General features: G+C 42.6%; 1 protein-coding gene across 6 annotated transcripts in view; it reads right to left on the reverse strand.

Moving 5' to 3' along the window:
• The window catches only part of LOC126354975 (sphingomyelin phosphodiesterase), a 387,938-nt gene extending 368,155 nt beyond the window's left edge, over positions 1–19,783 (reverse strand). For 2 of the 6 annotated variants that reach the window (XM_050005064.1, XM_050005082.1), the window contains exon 1: positions 19,336–19,516. The gene's annotated coding sequence lies outside the window, so the exon portion shown is untranslated. Of the gene's footprint in view, positions 1–19,335 lie in introns of all 6 variants that reach the window. The other 4 variants (XM_050005128.1, XM_050005072.1, XM_050005137.1 and 1 more) reach the window with 3 other exon arrangements.
• Between the last annotated feature and the right edge of the window lie 267 nt (positions 19,784–20,050).

Consider the following 20,050-nt stretch of genomic DNA (forward strand, 5'->3'; position numbering starts at 1 on the left):
ATATAAAAACCACTGTCCCATAACTTCAAATGTTAGGCGCTGTTCCCTGTTAAGTAATACCGAGTTACAGTTAAAATGTCAATTTTGTTACGAATTTCAGCCCTTATCTTTACTAATTGGCTGGTAAATTAAAAGACACATTATTATTTTGAGTGATTTGAATATTTTGTAAGTTTTCAATGCGATCAGAATAATCTTTCACGGGCTATCGCAGTAACAGCTTGTTGGTGGTCGTGAGCCGTAGTTTGAAGTCCCACTTGTAATTAATTACAAGTTTCACTGTTTCACTGTTCACAATGAGCGACAATGCTCGGCGGCTGTAAATTTTACTGTAGTGCACGCTGAAATTTAGGTAGCCGCTTATGAGATCATCATTACCTAGTTTAATAATATTGACGTCTTAGCTGTTGAATGTTATTGTTGCAAAGAGTAAAAGCTTATAATTGAGCTCTTTAATATGAAAATTACAACAAAAGCAATTGCTTGTTAAATATTTCGTTCTTTTACCTAATGCTACTTAAATGTTCTTGTTGGGAATAGTAAAAATACTAACAATATGTTGAGCATATTACAATAAAAACTCACAGGCTTCAAATTAAATATTTTCTTCTTCTGTTTGCTTCTGATTCAAATTCTGTAAAAGAAAGAATCAGATGAAAAAAAATTGTAACTAATTCAGATAAGCCCAAAAAATACAGTGAAGTAAGAGAAGCTGTACAAGAACCTTTTTTACTTTGGAAGATTACTATGCAGGAACATGATGTCATCAATCGTCTGTGGCTTCAAAGACGTGCATCGGTCCTGCATTATTTGTTCCACAGTAGAGAAACGTCTCTCAGATGGCGCCGCTGGACGCTCGAATGCAGTGCACGGAGTATGCGAGTTTGGAAAGACCCGGATAGACGTTTTCACGTCCATGCCACCAAGCTATCAGATCGATGCCTTCCGAAAATTGGACTTTATCATTCGTATATCTGAGAATTTCATCTGACGCAAAGTCAAGATCTCTCGTCGATTCATCTTCTGACGAATCTTTAAATTCATTAAAAAGTACGTCAGACTTCTCTTTTTTGCTGGAAGTCCAGATGTTGTTTCCTCCTTATCTTTTAACTGTGGACAATTTCTCGCAACATAATTTCTTGCTTCCTTTACAACTTCATCTTTTTCGGCACTGCTAAGAAATTTTAGGTTTTTATATTTTGGATTCAAAAACGTTGCAAGTTTATGGGTTACTGTTATGTCCCATTTGCTGATTAAAATAGACTTGGCTGTGCTCTTTAAATCTATCATAAATGGGCTGTCGCCATCATTTTTTTTTCATGGAAGGAGAGAAGTTTTAACTTCCACAACACACACAAATAAAACGTAGGGGTTTTGGAGGCTTCGAGATCACAAGAAGCTATTTTAAATGGTGACAGAAAGGCTATTATACCTTCCAACATCCTCTTGTCTATAGAATCAATCAAATTATCTTTATTTTTCCCTGACAAAATTGACAGAACTTCAAACCATTGTGAATTAATACACTCAAATATATCCAATTAACTGTTCATCGTGTGTATATATCTCCTTTCAATGACTTCTGAAGGCGATTCTGAAGACCAGATCTTTTAAAGAAAGTTGTGACAGCTCGACAGGAATTAGTCGCTGCACGTCACTCTTCTCATCAGTCGCGTCTCCTCGAGTCGTGTGCTCCAGCACAGTATTGAGAATGTGTGCTAAGCACGAGAGCCGCTTGTATTGGCGAAGTGCTGCCACGATATTTGCACCTCTATCCGTAACGAACACGATGTCACGCACAGCACTGAATAAATCGAACGACCGTAGTATCTTAATTAATTCAAGTTTAATGTTTTCTCCTGTTTTTTTAATCTCACTCTCAAAATTTCTGGTGCACAACACTCGATCCTCAAGTTTCACTTCTTCACAATTAACATAATGTGCAGTCACTCCCATATAGTTTATTTTACGGTACGAATCAGTCCATAAATCGACAGTTACTGCTGGAGACCTATATCTCTGAATACATTCTTCACTTCTGCGGAGACAGTTTCACGCAGACGATCGGCCGTTTCCTTCAAATTTCTGGATATGGTGGTTGGACGAGGTAGCAGTTCCTTAGCACTCACTGCACCGTACTTGGCCCCCACATCAATAAGAAACTGTGCCGTCTCCGGAAACCCAGATCCACACGCAACTTATAATGGTAAAATGTCTTTGCTGACAAGATTGATAAGTTTTTCTGTCGCGGCTCTCTTCAAATTTGGCTGAACTTCAGGAACTTTCACGTCTCTCTTGGTATTTAAATGCTACTTTGCCCAGCCTCACACGAATGTTTTAGCAAATTTGAAGTTCTACTTTTGTGTCCAGTGTAGGAATATACTTTTTTTTACATGCAAAACAACCCACTATATCTTTTATCTTTTTGTTGCCATCAAATACGTATCCGAATTTTTCCAAATTGACGATTTCAATTTGTTTTCCTTCACTAATGTAAAATCACCTTTTTCACCTTACACGATATTGTATCCATCGATATGGTGTTCATTTTAAGAAAGAACTCTCACTGATATTTGCTACGATGCATGTTGTCACTCGGTCACTACAAAGCGCCAACTGAAGGCAGCGGAAAATTGCAACGGGCACCTGTCTAATAGACAGTGGACAGGTTTGCCACCCAGAGAGAACTTCACAGGCCACACGAAAGACACGGTCTCGGTAACGGATTAGGCGCAGGTCTTTTGGATACAGCTACGTCGGTCACAGCCAGAGGCTGAGGACAACAGACATCCGCTCTACCCGGGCCCTGCACGATTCCAAGAATGTCAACAGACTTGAAGTTTTCAACTAACATTGCAACATACATACTGGGCAGATGCCTTGCTTATTGTCCGCAGATGACCCGCGGATATCCGCGCCGGTCGCGATTTTATCCGATCTCCTATCATACAAAACTCTATTCGGTATCTTAAATCTAAAACTGTAGTTAATGACCAACAAGAGCTTATGTGACGAAATGACACAGCGGCTTCATTATATTTACCAGTCTCTTTGTCAGACTCAAATAAACGTTTGATTCTTCTCAAATTTTTCAAGATCCAACACTTTTTGTGAATTTTCTGTAACATGTACTTTCCGTAACATATGCCGACCAGTAAGAACAAAAAAGAAATACTTTTAGCTATTCTAGAAGAATGCTCGCAGTTTAATTCGAGCTCTTGCTGGCCAATCAGCATTGTTTGTTTTTTATTTGGCTGTTCTAGCAACCAGCCTCCAACCTTTGATTGCTTTTGATTCAGATTTTACCCGAGAGAATCCAAGGAATGCAATAATTATTACTCGAAATTTAGTCACTTCTGTTTCAACTCGATATATGTCTCCGATTCGGCAGACAATTACAGCTGCATTTTCAAAAGACATGTGACTGTATAATAAGGTTAACGATCTTTACGTCTCTAATTGCTTGGTCATTAGGAATATTACCCGTTTAGGTACTAAACGTAGAAAACACGCGCTAATGAGGTAGCGTTCATCCCTGCTTGAATGCTGGTGATCTGAGCAATCGCCAGCACTTGACCGGTACGGGGAACACAGGTGAAAGCGTACATTACATCAGATTATACTCGTTTCCCGACTTACGTCCCAAGTTTATGTCGTATCTCACACCCCGATAGCGTGAATCGTTGTCACATGCTTACTGTGACCGGGTGGGAACGTTCAGCTCTTCGTCTCCGCTGGTTTTGAATTTGGGAGTAGGCTACATTCTGACAGCGACTTCCTACCTCTCCCTCTTTTTCCTTTCCATATCATGCACAACAAAACAAGACAAGAATGATACACATAAGAACTCAACACTCCCTTCCATGCGACGATTTCGCACAAGCAACTGACTAACCTCAAAAAAGTGGTTGGCCTTACTTTAGCAATTTAATACGTTCCCGGGACACCCACAGTGGCATTGACTGAATTACAGACTGTTCATTCCTAAAACACTTCCTTTGTCATTATCTCGAATTCATAACGATACTGAGTGAACCAAAATTACCATCGATCTATTTCGTCAAGGGAGACGACATGATGAAAATGTGAATGTCATGTATGGACACTTCGTCATCAGATGTCACCCATAGGTGTGACCCACGTACATGTTAATAGCAATTTACTAAGCTCACAACTAGACCGAGTGAAAATAATAGTACTAGTTTCACAACTTAATAGAAGATTTTCTTTTACCTATTGTAGCATCTGAGAATGGCCGCTGCAGGCCAAAACCAAACACGAACGCATCATAAGGAAGTGACTCTGTCAAAATAAAAGTAATAGTTATCAAATATTTATAGGAGTTCATCCGATTCCAGTTGTGACTCATTCATAATGTCGTTATAGGATACCCTAGACATTCGTATTTTCTTGTAATTTCCTTTTTTTTATCAGCAACTTGAGAAGTGGAGTAGTTCACTTTGTTGGTGTGAACGGCGTGTTGTGACATGCTGTACTCGTATAGTTGCATACACAGAGGTTTTGCTTTATGTAAGTGAGACTGCCGTTACAAGGAACAAACACTGACTAAAATTCAGTACATTCACATTTTCTTTGGCGGGAGTGAAACAGTTCATCTAAAACTCTGATCGCCAATGTCTTACGTGAGAGTCAGTGGGGAAGACTTCCTCAGTACTAGAAGATTCATGATTGCAGCAGTCTGCGGTAGCCCGATCGCGAGCAGGCAGCGAAGTTCATGCTGACAAGTTGCGAAAACGCAGACTTGGCAAACGCCGAGGTCAGCAGCGCGCTTTCAAAATCTGTGAAACCAAACCGCGAGATGTTCCATAGTGAATACCTGACATTCAGGGGGCTCTTGGCACTTTACCACGGCGGTTCAATCAAAACTTCATTTGTGGCAACGGCGAAAGCGGATCTTCGCTGTGGGCAGCCACCAGGATGTAGAAAAGCAAACACGTGAGTGTCCTTGAGGGAAATGTCATCGGCTTCCAGAGCACACTCTCTCTGTATCTGACAGCGAGACCAAACGTCGGATTGGACTTCGTGTCGATTCCTATACTCTATAAGAGGCGTTTATTTGTCTTCTCCCGTCCCAATTCATCTTTCAAAATTGTCAGTGGTTAATCATTTCTTGTACGTACAATTTCTAGTCATTGCAACAATATGATATGGTTGCTGACTGGGTTTCTGCATTCAAGCCTTCATGTCTCTTTGTAATTTTTCCTTCCTTTACGTCTTTCCATACCAAACCGACAATCTTTGATGCCTCAGGATGTGTCCTTGGAGTCGATCCCTTATCTTGGTTATAATGTGCTGTAAACTTCTTTTTTCCTAACTCGATTCAGTACCTCCTCATTTCTTATTCTACCTACCTATCTAATCGTCAGGGTTCTTCTATAGCGCCACATCTATTCTCTTCTTGCTGGACTGCATATCGTTCATGTTCCACGTCCATACAAGGCTATACTCTGACAAATACCTTCAGAAAAGACTTCCCATCTCTTAAATTTATATTACATGTTAACAACACCTCTTTTTTTAGAAATGCATTTCGTCCTATTGCCATTTTTTTATTTTATATCCTCTTTATTTAGGTCATCATCAGTTTTTTCGCTGCATCTATAGCAAAACTTATCTACTACTTTTAATGTCTTTATCTCCTAACGTAATTCCATCAGCATCGCCTAATTTAATTCGACTAAATACCATTTCTTGACGTTTATTGTATAATCTCTTTTCAGGCGCTATCCATTCCGTTCAACTGCTCTTTCAACTTCTTTGCTGTGTCTGAGTCAATTACAGTGTCGTCAGCAAAGCTTATAGTTTTTACTTTTTCTCCCTGAACTTTAATTCCCTTTCTAAACTTCTCCTTGGTTTCCTTCACAGTTTGCTCGGTGAACAGGCTCAGTAACATCAATGATAGGATGCAGCTGGCCTGGGTGGCTGAGCGGTTCTAGGCGCTACAGTCTGGAACCGCGCGACCGCTAGGATCGCAGGTTCGAATCCTGCCTCGTACATGGATGTGAGTGATGTTCTTAGGTTCGTTAGGTTTAAGTAGTTCTAAGTTCTAGGGGACTGATGACCTCAGAAGTTAAGGCTCATAGTGCTCAGAGCCATTTGAACCATTTTTTAAAATCTTCTGCATAATAATGTAAATAATGTGGTTATCTCCCCCCATGAACCATGGACCTTGCCGTTGGTGGGGAGGCTTGCGTGCTTCAGCGATACAGATAGCCGTACCGTAGGTACAACCACAACGGAGGGATATCTGTTGAGAGGCCAGACAAACATGTGGTTCCTGAAGAGGGGCAGCAGCCTTTTCAATAGTTGCAAGGGCAACAGTCTGGATGATTGACTGATCTGGCCTTGTAACAATAACCAAAACGGCCTTGCTGTGCTGGTACTGCGAACGGCTGAAAGCAAGGGGAAACTACGGCCGTAATTTTTCCCGAGGGCATGCAGCTTTACTGTATGATTAAATGATGAGGGCGTCATCTTGGGTAAAATATTCCGGAGGTAAAATAGTCCCCCATTCGGATTTCTTGGCGGGGACTACCCAAGAGGATGTCGTTATCAGGAGAAAGAAAACTGGCGTTCTACGGATCGGAGCGTGGAATGTCAGATCCCTTAATCGGGCAGGTAGGTTAGAAAATTTAAAAAGGGAAATGGAAAGGTTAAAGTTAGATATAGTGGGAATTAGTGAAGTTCGGTGGCAGGAGGAACAAGACCTCTGGTCAGGTGACTACAGGGTTATAAACACAAAATCAAATAGGGGTAACGCAGGAGTAGGTTTAATAATGAATAGGAAAATAGGAATGCGGGTAAGCTACTACAAACAGCATAGTGAACGCATTATTGTGGCCAAGATAGATACGAAGCCCACACCTACTACAGTAGTACAAGTTTATATGCCAACTAGCTCTGCAGATGACGAAGAAATTGAAGAAATGTATGACGAAATAAAAGAAATTATTCAGATAGTGAAGGGAGATGAAAATTTAATAGTCATGGGTGACTGGAATTCGAGTGTAGGAAAAGGGAGAGAAGGAAACGTAGTAGGTGGATATGGATTGGGGCTAAGAAATGAAAGAGGAAGCCGCCTGGTAGAATTTTGCACAGAGCACAACTTAGTCATAGCTAACACTTGGTTTAAGAATCACGAAAGAAAGTTGTATACATGAAGAACCCTGGAGATACTAAAAGGTATCAGATAGATTATATAATGGTAAGACAAAGATTCAGGAACCAGGTTTTAAATTGTAAGACATTTCCAGGGGCAGATATGGACTCTGACCACAATCTATTGGTTATAACCTGTAGATAAAAACTGAAGAAACTGCAAAAAGGTGGGAATTTAAGGAGATGGGACCTGGATAAACTGAAAGAACCAGAGGTTGTACAGAGTTTCAGGGAGAGCATAAGGGGACAATTGTCAGGAATGGGGGAAAGAAATACAGTAGAAGAAGAATGGGTAGCTTTGAGGGATGAAGTAGTGAAGGCAGCAGAGGATCAAATGGGTAAAAACACGAGGGCTAGTAGAACTCCTTGGGTAACAGAAGAAATATTGAATTTAATTGATGAAAGGAGAAAATATAAAAATGCAATAAATGAAGCAGCCAAAAAGGAATACAAACGTCTCAAAAATGAGATTGACAGGAAGTGCAAAATGGCTAAGCAGGGATGGCTAGAGGTCAAATGTAAGGATGTAGAGACACATCTCACTAGGGGTAAGATACACTCCTGGAAATGGAAAAAAGAACACATTGACACCGGTGTGTCAGACCCACCATACTTGCTCCGGACACTGCGAGAGGGCTGTACAAGCAATGATCACACGCACGGCACAGCGGACACACCAGCAACCGCGGTGTTGGCCGTCGAATGGCGCTAGCTGCGCAGCATTTGTGCACCGCCGCCGTCAGTGTCAGCCAGTTTGCCGTGGCATACGGAGCTCCATCGCAGTCTTTAACACTGGTAGGATGCCGCGACAGCGTGGACGTGAACCGTATGTGCAGTTGACGGACTTTGAGCGAGGGCGTATAGTGGGCATGCGGGAGGCCAGGTGGTCGTACCGCCGAATTGCTCAACACGTGGGGCGTGAGGTCTCCACAGTACATCGATGTTGTCGCCAGTGGTCGGCGGAAGGTGCACGTGCCCGTCGACCTGGGACCGGACCGCAGCGATGCACAGATGCACGTCAAGACCGTAGGATCCTACGCAGTGCCGTAGGGGACCGCACCGCCACTTCCCAGCAAATTAGGGACACTGTTGCTCCTGGGGTATCGGCGAGGACCATTCGCAACCGTCTCCATGAAGCTGGGCAACAGTCCCGCACACCGTTAGACCGTCTTCCGCTCACGCCCCAACATCGTGCAGCCCGCCTCCAGTGGTGTCGCGACAGGCGTGAATGGAGGGACGAATGGAGACGTGTCGTCTTCAGCGATGAGAGTCGCTTCTGCCTTGGTGCCAATGATAGTCGTATGCGTGTTTGGCGCCGTGCAGGTGAGCGCCACAATCAGGACTGCATACGACCGAGGCACACAGGGCCAACACCCGGCATCATGGTGTGGGGAGCGATCTCCTACACTGGCCGTACACCTCTGGTGATCGTCGAGGGGACACTGAATAGTGCACGGTACATCCAAACCGTCATCGAACCCATCGTTCTACCATTCCTAGACCGGCAAGGGAACTTGCTGTTCCAACAGGACAATGCACATCCGAATGTATCCCGTGCCACCCAATGTGCTCTAGAAGGTGTAAGTCAACTACCCTGGCCAGCAAGATCTGCGGATCTGTCCCCCATTGAGCATGTTTGGGACTGGATGAAGCGTCGTCTCACGCGGTCTGCACGTCCAGCACGAACGCTGGTCCAACTGAGGCTCCAGGTGGAAATGGCATGGCAAGCCGTTCCACAGGACTACATCCAGCATCTCTACGATCGTCTCCATGGGAGAATAGCAGCCTGCATTGCTGCGAAAGATGGATATACACTGTACTAGTGCCGACATTGTGCATGCTCTGTTGCCTGTGTGTATGTGCCTGTGGTTCTGTCAGTGTGATCATGTGATGTATCTGACCCCAGGAATGTGTCAATAATGTTTCCCCTTCCTGGGACAATGAATTCACGGTGTTCTTATTTCAATTTCCAGGAGTGTAGATACTGCCTACAGGAAAATTAAAGAGACCTTTGGAGATAAGAGAAACATTTGTATGAACATCAAGAGCTCAGATGGAAACCCAGTTCTAAGCAAAGAAGGGAAAGCAGAAAAGTGGAAGGAGTATATAGAGGGTCTATACAAGGGCGATGTACCTGAGGACAATATTATGGAAATGGAAGAGGATGTAGATGGAGATGAAATGAGAGATACGATACTGCGTGAAGAGTTTGACAGAGCACTGAAATACCTGAGTCGAAACAAGGCCCCCGGAGTAGACAACATTCCATTGGCACTACTGACGGCCTTGGGAGAGCCAGTCCTGACAAAAATCTACCATCTGGTGAGTAAGATGTATGAAACAGGCGAAATACTCTCAGACTTCAAGAAGAATATAATAATTCCAATCCCAAAGAAAGCAGGTGCTGACAGATGTGAAAATTACCGAACAATCAGTTTAATAAGCCACAGCTGCAAAATACTAACACGAATTCCTTACAGACGAATAGAAAAACTAGTAGAAGCCGACCTCGGGGAAGATCAGTTTGGATTCCGTAGAAATACTGGAACACGTGAGGCAATACTGACCTTACGACTTATCTTAGAAGAAAGATTAAGGAAAGGCAAACCTACGTTTCTAGCATTTGTAGACCTAGAGAAAGCTTTTGACAATGTTGACTGGAATAGTCTCTTTCAAATTCTAAAGGTGGCAGGGGTAAAATACAGGGAGCGAAAGGCTATCTACAATTTGTACAGAAACCAGATAGCAGTTATAAGAGTCGAGAGGCATGAAAGGGAAGCAGTGGTTGGGAAGGGAGTGAGACAGGGTTGTAGCCTCTCCCCGATGTTATTCAATATGTATATTGAGCAAGCAGTAAAGGAAACAAAAGAAAAATTCGGAGTAGGTATTAAAATCCATGGAGAAGAAATAAAAGCTTTGAGGTTCGCCGATGACATCGTAATTCTGTCAGAGACAGCAACGTACCTTGAAGAGCAGTTGAATGGAATGGACAGTGTCTTGAGAGGAGTATATAAGATGAATATCAACAAAAGCAAAACGACGATAATGGAACGTAGTCGAATTAATTCTGGTGATGCTGAGGGAATTAGATTAGGAAATGAGACACTTAAAGTAGTAAAGGAGTTTTGCTATTTGGGGAGCAAAATAACTGATGATGGTCGAAGTAGAGAGGATATAAAATGTAGACTGGCAATGGCAAGGAAAGCGTTTCTGAAGAAGAGAAATTTGTTAACATCGAGTATAGATTTAAGTGTCAGGAAGTCTTTTCTGAAAGTATTTGTATGGAGTGTAGCCATGTATGGAAGTGAAACATGGACGATAAATAGTTTAGACAAGAAGAGAACAGAAGCTTTCTAAATGTGGTGCTACAGAAGAATGCTGAAGAATAGATGGGTAGATCAAATAACTAATGAGGAAGTATTGAATAGGATTGGGAAGAAGAGAAGTTTGTGGCACAACTTGACCAGAAGAAGGGATCGGTTGGTAGGACATGTTCTGAGGCATTAAGGGATCACCAGTTTAGTATTGGAGGGCAGCGTGGAGCGTAAAAATCGTAGAGGGAGAGATGACTACACTAAGCAGATTCAGAAGGATGTAGGTTGCAGTAGGTACTGGGAGATGAAGAAGCTTGCACAGGATAGAGTAGCATGGAGAGCTGCATCAAACCAGTCTCAGGACTGAAGACCACAACAACAACAACAACATGTGGTTATTATGTTGCGATGTTAGCATTTGATTTTATTTTATTTTTTAAGTGTTCGAACAGTGTTCCCTATCTGCTTCGAGTGGCTGTAGATTGGAACATACTAGGGTGGTTTGGAAAGTTCTGGAAGAAGCATCTTACAACGTAACTTTTGGTTAATGGACTTTGCCCAGCTTTTATCTAGTACAAATATTCCACACATTAAGTACGATTTTGTAAGATCTAGAAAGTACCCATCCCCGTCTGGCGCAGTGTCTTCATTGCATCCATTACGTTAATCAACCATAAATTTATTTAGCTAAGGGGATAGCTGGAAGCCACAGCATGAAAATATTGGTTGATACAGTGGTTGTTCGAACAATTCGTACTTCAAATTTCTCAATTTCCCTTCCCATTGCCATTGTCCTTTCTTTTCTTTTGCAACCCAGACGTTTCCTCTCTCATTATTATTACTGTTACTATTATTGTTTTTAACCAGTTGATCTGGAAGACTTGCATTGAATTTGACCGTTATTTTTTCGCCTTAGCAAAGATGATCAAGAAGAAGAATCTATTTCCCACTACATTTTCATTCTAGAAATCAAATAAGAATTCGCTTTTCTGTATGCATTGTTATCCGCTTCCACCCTTCGCTTCGCTTTTGACATGAATTCGAGCGTCTGTGTTGTCATACCAAGCCGCATAGGGATAAGACGTGAGTTGATTTTAGTGTCAGCTGTGGTAATGCTCATATCACACCACATACGTGAACGTAACTTCAGTCGATACATTATGATATAAATATCGCATTCAGTAAAGTAAAACACCCGTCTTAGAAGCAGGAGGACCGGTTATTTTGTCTCCCGGCAGAGACGTACTGATCTCGCAGTCAAAAGAAAGACAAGGGAAGCGCAGTAACTGTGTACAGATACCACACAATGAGCTAAAAGGGAAATAGAAAGAGAGAAGTGAAATCCATGAAATACGTTGAAGGCGCAACACAACACTGGAAGGAAGAACTAAATGAAAATCATGTGTCAAATAGGAAACTATGCTAACGCTAATAATCAATATTTGCAGAAAACGAAAACTGTCTCATTGAGATTATGGTCGTTAGAAGACAGAGCACCTGAACACGTCGACAACAGTAGACTATGTGAATTATCCCAGCATCGTCTTAAATGATTTACGCAAGCTAAGGCAAGTTTAAATCGAGATGGCAGGTTGGAGTCTCGAACAAAGTGCCTGTCAAATACGAGCCCTGATCCTGAGACTCTGTGCCACACACGTCAGTGAAACTTCGTCCTGTTACGATCAATCAATGTGCAATGGTTTTCTTACGGCGAGGAATGGTGACTGTGTATGGAAATTGGTGCAGAACGTGTATCAGTGGCGAACGGCGGACGTTCTGATCTTCCTTCTGCCTTACGTAAGATGTGACTGACCAACAAACCCGCTGACTGTGCATAAAAGTTACAGTAAGAACTTCAATCTCGAATAACAACACGTAGCGTGTGGTGTATTGAACCGGGGACCTAGAAACAACGGAGAAGCTTCGTCCCGGCGTAGCGCTCAGCGGTTCACAATCCAATAGGCCACAGCAGTCCACCCACCCCACCGCCGCCTCACACCGAACCCAGGTGTTGTGCTGTTCGGCCCCCAGTGGACCAGACGAGTGTAACTCCAAACGTTTGCGTGGTAGAGTAATTATGCTGTACGCGTACGGGAAGACAGCAATCGCCGACATAGTGTAACTGAGGCGGAAAAAGGCTGATTCGTGCCGGGTTCCGGCACCCCTTCCCGCACGGGGAGCAGCGCGTTAGACCACGCGGCTAGCCGTATGAGCATAACAATACACAGTTTCACACAATTGCAGACCAATACCGCTATTGAATTTTCAGTTCCGTGAAAATCTACCGGTAAAAGAGAGTTGTTGAAGTCGTTTGTTGTTGTTACGGTTTTCACTCTGAAGATTGGTTTGATGCAGATCTCCATGCTATTCTACCCTGAGCAAGCCTCTTCACCACCGAATAACTACTGCAACCCACATCTATTTGAACCTGCTTGCTATATTCATCTCTTGGTCTCTGTCTGCAGTTTCTACCCCTTACAGTTACCTCCAGAAGTACAGTGCTACAGTGACGCAACCGAAGTGAAGATATTTAATTGTTAAACAATGGTCTGGGATCCTTTTACCAAAATACGCCACGACAAACATCATAAATACCAAGAACGAAGTTCGGTGTAGACCACGTGAGATACAAACTTTTTCACATAGAAAAAAGGTTACGCAAGTGTAGCAGTCAGTAACAAGCGACAGAAAAATGGGAGAGGGGTGCTGGGCGGGTTAGAGAGAGCCTGTGATGGGAGGGGGGGGGGGGAGGGAGGCAGGGAGCCGATGTGCCAGCAGGATCAAGTTTACGCTCGACGAAAGAAGACACAAAGATATAAACCAGATACGTTCACGTACCGTTAGAACCGAATGCTGACACGCACTACACGAATAATGGATCACTGTTATGAGTACCAAGCTGCTCCAAGAATACGAACAAAGCTTACAATTTTTATTTTTATTTTCTGTGGCTCAAGACCTTTCTCTGGCAGTATCGATGCAACTATCTTCTACGGTGCTCTTCGTCATTTTTACTCCTGAAAATGTCTTCTACCGTTTCAATCGCGAGTGATAATGACGACGCACAAGCAAGAAATTTGATCTAACTGTACTTTCAGCTAGATCGCCCATCTTGTGTTGCCCACTTTTCTAGTAATCTGTCGAACAGCAGCAAAAGCATATTGGTTCTTTGTTTTAGGTGTTTCGTCACCTTTTAAATCGGCATTCTATCATCTTTTATACTGTCAGTCAGTAAACTTCGCAGGAAGGTGTAGTAACAATCGTAATTTTCCGTGACAATTTTCTAACACTATTAAAAGTCTGCCAAACTGGTTTAGTGCAGGAATCTACGACTTCCTTAATTTTGATTGCGATCCCGAGTTTTCAAATGTACTGTCTTTGGTTATAACGACTGGTTTGTAGGAAACGAAAAGGGCTTAAGAAACGTTAGGAATTTAATGTCAGTACTCTACAGCGTTTAAAAATTACGACGAAAAAGGTAACTAATTTTTCTACCTTCGACAGAGATATTACGTTTAGTCTTTCTACACTTATACTCTGCAAGTCACCATACGGTATGTGGCGGAGAATATTTCATGTGCCACTGTTACTAACCCGCTTTACTGTTCAACGGAGGGAAACGATTCTTGGTAGATATCTGTATGATCTAAATCTTTCTAATTTTACCTTCACGGTCTTTATATAAACGTAGGTGGAACTAAAATATTCTTCTAGTAACGACCGATCTCGAAATTGTAACAGTAAATCGTAACGTGACGCACAACGCCTCTCTTGTAGCCTCTGCCACTCGAGTTGCACATCTCCGTAACGCTTCGAGCTTTTTAGGGTCCTTTGACGGAACGCGTTGCTCTTACTGGGGTCTTCTTTGTTTCCTCTATCAAACCTCTCTGGTAAGGGTCCAAAATTGACAAGTAGTATTCAAGTATAGGTCGAACAAGCCTTTTTATTTCTTCTTAGGTGGACTACACTTCCTGAAAGTTTTTCCGGTGAATCTCAGCATTCCTTTCATAGATTAGTGTTGGTTTTAACTATCGTTACGTAAGATATCGGGCTATTGCCGGACCACTGTGTCCAACGGGCAAAATATTTCGGCGATCAGACATGTCACCATTTCATGTGTACTGACGACAGTTCTGATCGTCGAAATATTGTTCTCATTAGACACTACGGTCCATCAGTGCACCCGTGGACTGTTCGATTAATTGACTTACTCATTGTTGAGTGTCGCGATCTCATTTCTCCATTAATTTCTTAAATAACTAAATTTCGACTAGATGTCTTCACATATGGCGATCTTCAGCAGTTCTTAATACAATATGGAGAGCTACGCCTGTAGCCTTCCAACCACCGAACCATCTATTTTCTACTCTTCCTCGCCGTCTTCTGCTTTAGAATTTGCCTCGCAAGGTTATCTTTTCTAAATTAACCCCGTCTCTTCTCGAAATATACCCAAGTATGTTTGACTGACACGGCTAGGTAACGTATCTTTTTGTGATGCTAAGTGTCTATATAATGGAAGAAATGGTTCTTCTTTCTGTCCGTGGTACAAGTAACATCTTCCGCCAACATATCTCGAAGGCATCACTTCGGCTTTTGTCACCAGCTTTATACGGTCGAGATCTCGTAGCCGCACAAGAACACGGCGAACGCCAATGATTCAACCAAGCACATTTTCATTGTTTTGGATATCGCCCCGTCATGCCAAATCTTGCGATCTGCCAAGGGCGATTCATTGTTTTATTTCTTTATCACACTTTCCTGAATCATCGATCAGAAAATTGGCTCTGAGCACCATGGGACTTAACATCTGAGGTCATCAGTCCCCTACAACTTAGAACTACTTAAACCTAACTACCCTAAAGATATCACACATATCCATGGCCGAGGCAGGATTCGAACCTGCGACCGTAGCAGTCGCGCGGTTCCAGACTGAAGCGCCTAGAACCGCTCGGCCACACCAGCCTGGAATCATCGATCAGAGATCCTAGATATACATAACCAGTCATTTCCTCCAGATCCTTTAAGCGATATGTCATCGTTTTATTTCTTTATCACACTTTCCTGTATCATCGATCAGAGATCATAGATATACATAACCAGTCATTTCCTCCAGAGCCTTTACGCGATCTGTAAGTTGCATTTGATCAGTTCACTATTGACAGTGAAACTTGCTCTCATTCCATGGAACACTACACAGAGCTTTGGGTTGTTAATCAAGGACTAATAGTCAACTGTTCAGTGACCGTAAATGTCACCATTTCTCGCCTTGCCTCCAAATGCTGGAGCTGAATTTTTTTTCCACTACCAAACTTCGAACTGCCTACAACCAGAGAATAACTGTACTGCACTAGAGTACATTAGCAAACTAAGTCACAGAAGTGGGTAAGGAAAGAAATTATTTATTTAGGCGCCGTGAAACATGTTCCGTGTTTCTCACCTTTACGTAACTTATTTACAGCAGATGAGAACGGCAGTGCATGCACGGTGAGCGTGGAAGTCTTGTGTTAACACAATTACCACGCGTTTGGGACGTAACTCCATTCTTGTCACCCACAATGATTTGAATTTACACAAGTAGGCAGAGAAAAATATATCTGAATTATAGCTTTTCCTGCCACTATTTCTGCATTTTCATTTACATTCTGCCTCGATAAATAGAAGTAATTGCACCATTTCGTTATGTACGGAGACGACTGGGCTATTACGTTCATATTTTATTAGCAACCATAGCGTATTTAAATTTATAATCTGTTCCTAAGAATGTTGTCGAATTGTCAAGGTAAGTGTCATGTCATGTCGCGTAATATGATATAGACCGCTTTGCGACTTAGGTAGCATACGAAGTTCCTACCCAGCCGTATTGTAGTGAACAACTTTCCTGTTTTACCGCCTGTTTCCGTCTGACTGACAGCGTGTGCACACCGGTGAAACGCGTGCCAAGTGAAGTTTTTGTTTAAATCACAAAATGCCTACAGAAATCAAGTGTTTAACATATCCGCTGACATGTTAGAATGAATCCAAAACTCTACCAAAGTTACTTCAGTGGACACGACGCCGAAAGGCTGTCAGCTTGTATCTATAAAATCGAAGAAAGTCTACAGAATTTGGAAAAGATTTAAAAAAAAAAAAACAATAATATCTTATGAGAAAGAGGGAGACGACATACCGTCACGACAGACAACTGGAAAATTATTGGCAACTGGTGCTAGAGAAAACTCTTGCGTGTTACTCGAGCAATGCTACAACGTGGCAAACTGTAAGATGTCAGTCAGGTACTCAAGATATGATTCCCTTAAAATTGTGGTAGCAATGGCTGTGAATGAAAATGGTATTCCTGGTATTGAAGAGTGATGAGTTACTTGCAGGGCAGTTATTTAGATGAACACTGCTGTTGCTCAAAGCGGAATAGAAAGCTTTACAGTATAGAATCGCCGTTTGCTTCCGCAAATTGGATGTTTCCGCACCCAAGAGCAGCTTCCTCAGACCATCAGCAGCTACGATTCCGACCTCTTTTTTCCTTCGAGGAACGGGCCGTCCACATTTTTCTGTGAAGGCGTTCTTTAAGAAGTAAGTCACGCGAGGCCTCCACAACGGCGTCCGACCGCAACGGTTTCGCTCGTAAAACGGTCTTGGCAGACACCACAAGCACACTTCTTTCAAAGCTAGCCACGATTAACCGCACTTCTAAGACAACTAACGCAGTTTTTCTCGGGGTTTTCTATCATATACATATTACTCTCTATTCAGATGGGCAACCGAACTATTGAGAAATCTTAATACCGTATAGTTGCAACTTGAAACAGACGAACGGCATAATTATTGGATGTTCATAGCCAACAAAGACAAAAAAAAAAAACACTTTCACTGCTGAACTGTTTTGCATCGCTGATTTAACACCGTGTCGACTGCTCTGGGACATCTTCCCTTTTTCTTGAAACGTTTATGCTTATCGTTCCAAAAGCATTCTCCAAGGTTATCTTTCCTCCCACAATTTACCATTCAGCATTTACTCCCACTGCAGTTCTCTTTGGTTCACATCATCCTTCACTTGGTCTTTCCATCCGGTTCGTGGTCTTCCAATTGGTCTTCGTGCAAAGTGTGCCCATTATGAGGCTTTTCTTGGAGTCTTCCTTGTCCCCATTCTTTTAACATGCCCAGACCATTTAAGCCTGTTTCCCTCCATAGTTTCTTTTAAGCGACTGATCTGAAGGATGTTTCGTATTATTTCATTCCCTATCCTGTCCTTTCTCGTCTTACTCAAAATCCCTTCTGGAATGTGCATCTGCTTGTATTCTCCTTAGCTTCTTTTTACCCAACACCAGCATTGCGACCTGTAAATCAAAAGTGGCAGGTGACTCGTATGTCATGATCTTTGCCTTGGTAAGTATTTTCCAGTTTCTAATTATGTCTGATATACAACAATAAAATTTTGAACAATTCTGTATTCTCTCCGAAATTTTATCATTGATGTGTCCTTTCTTTGTTAATTCACTTGCTAGATACTTCAAAGCATTTACTCCTTTAATAATCTTTTCATTATAACTTCAATCCTTCATTTTTTTTTTCATTTTTCTTGTTGATTTTCATTCCCAGCACATTTTTGCCTGCTTCTTCTGTTCCTTTCCGCCAGTTACTTAGTTAAGTGAAATGTATTCACAATGGCGAATATGGAATACCATCAGCTGTATAACAGAGTGACGACTATGAAAATTTGTGCTGGACCAGGGTTCAAACCCGGATATCCCGCTTACCGCGAACATTCGCCACACCATGAGGCTATCCGAACACGACTCACAGCCAGACCCAAACTTCCAAATGTCGTGAAACATGTGTCCCCTCCCTACAGGGAGAGACATTTTACTTTAAAGTCGGGTAACCGGTGTCAGCCACCATGAAATACATGAAATGCTTCGCAGTATCAAATAGCATGTACCGGTATGTCCGAAGGAACTTTGCATTGTAATTGGGAATAACACAGGCACTGCAATATCGTATCGTGGGTATTTAGTTGTTCTCCCAATGTATGTTTATTTTCTTCCCAAATCGACACATCGTCTGCATATGCTATGATTTTGCTATCGTCTCCTGTAGACCTTCCTTATGAAATTGTCCATGACTACATTAAAGAGCATCGGTGAGAGTACCCACTCTTGCCAAACCTCTCCGTCCCTTCTAAGCCATTCTGATTTTTTGCTACCTATTATAACACAATTCAGGCATTTATTGTTCATGTGTTATGATTCTGAGTTAGTTATAAGCTTTTTAATATCTATGTCACTGTGATTTCTTTCCCAAGGACGTAGTTCACCGATTCTATAATTTGCAAGAACTGGTGTTACAGTAAGCAACACGCGGCAGACGGAGAGTATTTTTTAAAGTAATTTCGTAATTCGTTTTCAGTTCTGCGAGAAAATTTGTCCGTTTTCTGCTCATGTGTCCACTTGTCCAAAACGACACCTCTCATACATTGTTTAAATTGTTCATCGTGACATCTGCTTCTGCCCACTTGTGGAATATTGAACTGTATGACGGTTTGCAACCTGTTTCTTTCACTTGTTGAGTCAAACATGCGACTAAACAATGCTGCGGATGAAACCGCTGTCACGTAATGCAAAAATACGAATTTGTGACGACCTTGACACTATGAAAATAAGACCACCAACGGACAAATATTAGCACTGAAGTATATCCGAAACTTCTGATATATAACATAACACATAAGACGCACTTTAGAACAATAAACGACAGTCAATGAGTTTAGTTGCCATGACGACGCCAAGCCACGCCTTAACATACATATTTTGCTACCGCGATCAGCTGACTATACAAACAATGCTCCTACCTTCTTGCGGCAGATGACATGTGCCGCGCGCACAGCTGTTGCGCAGGCTCGCCGCCTTCCTTATCGCTGCGGCACTGCACTCGGCACTCAACTCGCGCACTCTCGGTTATTGTTCTGCTCCCGGACTCACTCACAGTTCGAGAGCAGACATGCCACTGGCTTCCATGTTGCCGCGACTGCTCGCCTAACGTAGTTCCTACCCACACCTCTCTTCTGCGCAAGCGCGTCTGCTCGCTATGGCGCGAGTGGTATTGCCAACATATGCGCGCTAAAATCACTAGCTCTACTATCACGCGCAGTACGGCGAGCGTCGTAGTTACTCGTGCGAGAGAAGAAATGTCAAATTGAAGCTTTATGATTATCACGAAACGTTATAATGATCTGGCCTGCATGTTGTCGCCACTGCTCGCATAACGCAGCCCCAATCCACACCTCCCTCCTGCGCAAGCGCGTCTGCTCGCCGCGGTCCGAGTGGCATTGCCAACATATGCACGATAAACTCACTACGTCTATCAGCACGCGCCGTACGATGAGCGTCGCAATAGTGCGACAGCACTAATGTCAAGTAGAACCGTGACAGTGGCGTGTCTGCTCTCGTTGTTCAGTCTAACCACAAAAGAAGCAGAAAACGTCTGTGATAAAACTTGGTTCGATACTGACTCCTCGCACATTTAGTCCCATCTTCATTTCATGCATGTAATAAAACGGTGTAGGC

Source organism: Schistocerca gregaria, chromosome 1 (assembly GCF_023897955.1).
Source record: "Schistocerca gregaria isolate iqSchGreg1 chromosome 1, iqSchGreg1.2, whole genome shotgun sequence".
NCBI classification, from domain to species: Eukaryota; Metazoa; Arthropoda; class Insecta; order Orthoptera; family Acrididae; genus Schistocerca; species Schistocerca gregaria.